Genomic DNA, 5,534 nt, shown 5'->3' with positions numbered 1-5,534 from the left:
CAAATGCATCTACCCTTATAGTCCATGGAATATAGAGGTCATGAAAGCTATTAAGGTAGAGTAGGGAAATAATTGCTTGGAACAAATTATATACTTGGATTCAAATGCCCCATAACAAAACCCAAATCAATCTATGCATATATACTAAACATGGAAGAAAACTATTACTAACTATGTTGAATTAAGATCTATTTTCTGGCTTTTGTGAGTGATGTTTATTTCCTTGCCAATTACTGCATAAGTAATATTTACAAAAGTTATTCAGATATTTTAAGGAAGTACCAAAGAGAGAATGGTTTTTAAAACTTTTATAAAAATGAGCAGCAATGTATAAATTATAGAAAAATATACATACTGTTTCAAACACATTAACATAGATACTTGTGTTACTTAAATATCCTCATATTTTATTAAATTTTTTTAACCTTTTATTCATTTTTGAGAGACAGAGAGAGACAGAGCATGAGCAGGGAAGGGCAGAGAGGGAGGGAGACATAGAATCCGAAGCAGGCTACAGGCTCCAAGCTGTCAGCAAAGAGCCCGATGTGGGGCTTGAACCCATGAACCGTGAGATCATGACCTGAGCCGAAGTCAGATGTCTAACTTACTGAACCACCCAGGCACCCCAATATCTTCATATTTTCTAACATTCCCCTTAAGATGTGTAAATTGTAAATCTATTGACCCATTGCAAAATTTTAAAAATAGCTAAAGGTGTCAGTTTGTGGAGATCACGCTGAATTAGTAAACATCTCCTAATGTTCTTCTCCCAAAACATTTAAGTAGAAATTATTTTCAGTTTTACCTATCCTTGTTTTAATTACTAGAATACAAAGAATTGCTAAAACCAAACCATGTCTTTACATTTTCTTTATTTGTTCTGGATAATGTTGATTTAAGGATATCCAGACGAATTCTTTTTTTTTTTTAATTTTTATTAAAATTCTAGTTAGTTAACATACAGTGCAATACTGGTTTCAGGCAGACAAATTCTTGTTAATTACTAGAAGGAAGGAAGGAAGGAAGGAAGGAAGGAAGGAAACAAGGAAGGAAAGCAGGCCATGCTAGAACCTCATGAGCCATATTTTATCCTCATAGAAAATTTTAATTAATGCCTTATTAAAACTACCCTAAATTTATGGGTTCATTAAATATGGAATAAGGCTAAGTGTAGTGTTACAAAAAGCACCACTATGACAAATAACAGAAAATTTATCTTGATATTATGCCCAACACATATTAATTCAGAGAGAGCTATATAAAAACAAAATGGAGCCAGAGAGAGGTCTGAATGAATAAAGGAGTGGAAAACTAGATGTTCATATTTTCCCATAATTCTTGTTGCCATGCATTGACTGCTGCTATCCCTACATAGAAATGAGAATACAGCATTCTAGATCTTTCTTTTTTTACTCAAACCAAAATAGGATTTCAAGCTATATGATAAAGGAGTTTGGAGTTTGGGAAAAAGTTCATTTGTTTCAGTGCATTCATTCTATATGTATGTTGCAAAAGATTTAACCTAAATAATATTTTGAAGTATTACCAGACAATTAATAAATTGAAGTAAAACTCAGTATTTTTTTTTAACTTTTATTTTTTTTTGAGAGACAGAGACAGAGCATGAATGGGGGAGGAGCAGAGAGAGAGAGAGGCACAGAATCCAAAGCAGTCTCCAGTCTCCGAGTGGTCATCACAGAGACTGACACAGGACTTAAACCCATGAACTGTGAGATCATGGCCTGAGCCGAAGTCGGACGCTCAACCAGCTAAGCCAGCTAGGTGCCCCAAAACTCCGTAGCTTTTTTACATCCCTTGTAAAAACTATTAGAAAACTCAAGTGAGAGGTGCCTGGGGAAGATGGCGGCGTAGGAAGACGCTGGGCTAACCGCGCGTCCTGCTGATCACTTAGATTATACCTACACCTGCCTAAATAACCCAGAAAACCGCCACAGGATTAGCAGAACAGAGTCGCCGGAGCCAAGCGCAGACGAGAGGCCCACGGAAGAGAGTAGGAAGGGCAGCGAGGCAGTGCGCGCTCCACGGACTGGCGGGAGGGAGCCGGGGCAGAGGGGCGGCTCGCCGGCCAAGCAGAGCCCCGAGTCTGGCTTGCAAAAAGCAGAGGGGCCTGACGACTGTGTTCCGACAGCAAGCGCGACTTAGCCTCTGGGAGGTCATATGTTAACAGCTCTGCTCAGAAAGCGGGAAGGCTGGAGGACAAAGGGAGGAAGAGCTGCTGAGCCCCCCGGATGACAGAGCTCAGTTTGGTGGGGAACAAAGGCGCTCGCCAGCGCCATCTCCCTCGCCCATCCCCCAGCCAAAATCCCAAAGAGAACCAGTTCCTGCCAGGGAACTTGCTCGCTCCGCGCAAACACCCAACTCTGTGCTTCTGCGGAGCCAAACCTCCGGCAGCGGATCTGACTCCCTCCCGCTGCCACAAGGCCCCTCCTGAAGTGGATCACCTAAGGAGAAGCAAGCTAAGCCTGCCCCTCCTGCCACCTTGCCTACCCACCCCAGCTAAGACGCCAGATCCCCAGCATCACAAGCCTGGCAGTGTGCAAGTAGCCCAGACAGGCCACCCCACCCCACAGTGAATCCCACCCTTAGGAGAGGGGAAGAGAAGGCACACACCAGTCTGACTGTGGCCCCAGCGGTGGGCTGGGGGCAGACATCAGGTCTGACCGCGGCTCCGCCCACCAACGCCAGTTATACACCACAGCATAGGGGAAGTGCCCTGCAGGTCCTCACCACGCCAGGGACTATCCAAAATGACCAAGCAGAAGAATTCCCCTCAGAAGAATCTCCAGGAAATAACAACAGCTAATGAGCTGATCAAAAAGGATTTAAATAATATAACAGAAAGTGAATTTAGAATAATAGTCATAAAATTAATCGCTGGGCTTGAAAACAGTATAGCTGACAGCAGAGAATCTCTTGCTACAGAGATCAAGGGACTAAGGAACAGTCACGAGGAGCTGAAAAACGCTTTAAATGAAATGCATAACAAAATGGAAACCACCACGGCTCGGATTGAAGAGGCAGAGGAGAGAATAGGTGAACTAGAAGATAAAGTTATGGAAAAAGAGGAAGCTGAGAAAAAGAGAGATAAAAAAATCCAGGAGTATGAGGGGAAAATTAGAGAACTAAGTGATATACTAAAAAGAAATAATATACACATAATTGGTATTCCAGAGGAGGAAGAGAGAGGGAAAGGTGCTGAAGGGGTACTTGAAGAAATCATAGCTGAGAACTTCCCTGAACTGGGGAAGGAAAAAGGCATTGAAATCCAAGAGGCACAGAGAACTCCCTTCAGACGTAACTTGATTCGATCTTCTGCACGACATATCATAGTGAAACTGGCAAAATACAAGGATAAAGAGAAAATTCTGAAAGCAGCAAGGGGTAAACGTGCCCTCACATATAAAGGGAGACCTATAAGACTCGTGACTGATCTCTCTTTTGAAACTTGGCAGGCCAGAAAGAGTTGGCACGAGATTTTCAGTGTGCTAGACAGAAAAAATATGCAGCCGAGAATCCTTTATCCAGCAAGCCTGTCATTTAGAATAGAAGGAGAGATAAAGGTCTTCCCAAACAAACAAAAACTGAAGGAATTTGTCACCACTCAACCAGCCCTACAAGAGATCCTAAGGGGGACCCTGTGAGACAAAGTACCAGAGACATCACTACAAGCATAAAACAAACAGACATCACAATGACTCTAAACCCATATCTTTCTATAATAACACTGAATGTAAATGGATTAAATGCGCCAACCAAAAGACATAGGGTATCAGAATGGATAAAAAAACAAGACCCATCTATTTGCTGTCTACAAGAGACTCATTTTAGACCTGAGGACACCTTTAGATTGAGAGTGAGGGGATGGAGAACCATTTATCATGCTACTGGAAGCCAAAAGAAAGCTGGAGTAGCCATACTTATATCAGACAAACTAGACTTTAATTAAAGGCTGTAGCAAGAGATGAAGAAGGGCATTATATAATAGTTACAGGGTCTATCCATCAGGAAGAGCTAACAATTATAAATGTCTATGCGCCGAATACCAGAGCGCCCAAATATATAAAACAATTATTCACAAACATAAGCAACCTTATTGATAAGAATGTGGTAATTGCAGGGGACTTTAACACCCCACTTACAGAAATGGATAGATCACCTAGACACACAGTCAATAAAGAAACAAGGGCCCTGAATGAGACATTGGATCAGATGGACTTGACAGATCTATTTAGAACTCTGCATCCCAAAGCAACAAAATATACTTTCTTCTCGAGTGCACATGGAACATTCTCCAAGATAGATCATATACTGGGTCACAAAACAGCCCTTCATAAGTTTACAAGAATTGAAATTATACCATGCGTACTTTCAGACCACAATGCTATGAAGCTTGAAATCAACCACAGAAAAAAGTCTGGAAAACCTCCCAAAGCATGGAGGTTAAAGAACACCCTACTAACGAATGAGTGAGTCAACCAGGCAATTAGAGAAAAAATTAAAAAATATATGGAAACAAACGAAAATGAAAATACAACAATCCAAATGCTTTGGGACGCAGCGAAGGCAGTCCTGAGAGGAAAATACACTGCAATCCAGGCCTATCTCAAGAAACAAGTAAAATCCCAAATACAAAATCTAACAGCACACCTAAAGGAAATAGAAGCAGAACAGCAAAGGCAGCCTAAACCCAGCAGAAGAAGAGAAATAGTAAAGATCAGAGCAGAAATAAACAATATAGAATCTAAAAAAACTGTAGAGCAGATCAACGAAACCAAGAGTTGGTTTTTTGAAAAAATAAACAAAATTGACAATCCTCTAGCCAGGCTTCTCAAAAAGAAACGGGAGATGACCCAAATAGATAAAATCATGAATGAAAATGGAATTATTACAACCAATCCCTCAGAGATACAAACAATTATCAGGGAATACTATGAAAAATTATATGCAACAAATTGGGCAACCTGGAAGAAATGGACAAATTCCTAAACACCCACACTCTTCCAAAACTCAATCAGGAGAAAATAGAAAGCTTGAACAGACCCATAACCATCGAAGAAATTGAATCAGTTATCAAAAATCTCCCAACAAATAAGAGTCCAGGACCAGATGGCTTCCCAGGGGAGTTCTACCAGACGTTTAAAGCAGAGATAATACCTATCCTTCTCAAGCTATTCCAAGAAATAGAAAGGGAAGGAAAACTTCCAGACTCATTCTATGAAGCCAGTATTACTTTGGTTCCTAAACCAGACAGAGACCCAGTAAAAAAAGAGAACTACCAGCCAATATCCCTGATGAATATGGATGCAAAAATTCTCAATAAGATACTAGCAAATCGATTTCAATGGCATTTAAAAAGAATTATTCACCATGATCAAGTGGGATTCATTCCTGGGATGCAGGGCTGGTTCAACATTCGCAAATCAATCAACGTGATACATCACATTAACAAAAAAAAAGAGAAAAACCATATGATCCTGTCAATCGATGCAGAAAAGGCCTTTGACAAAATCCAG

The sequence above is a fragment of the Herpailurus yagouaroundi genome, unplaced genomic scaffold, assembly GCF_014898765.1.
Source record: "Herpailurus yagouaroundi ecotype Mexico unplaced genomic scaffold, PumYag 139, whole genome shotgun sequence".
In the NCBI taxonomy this organism is placed as follows: Eukaryota; Metazoa; Chordata; class Mammalia; order Carnivora; family Felidae; genus Herpailurus; species Herpailurus yagouaroundi.
This window is presented reverse-complemented; position numbering follows the sequence as displayed.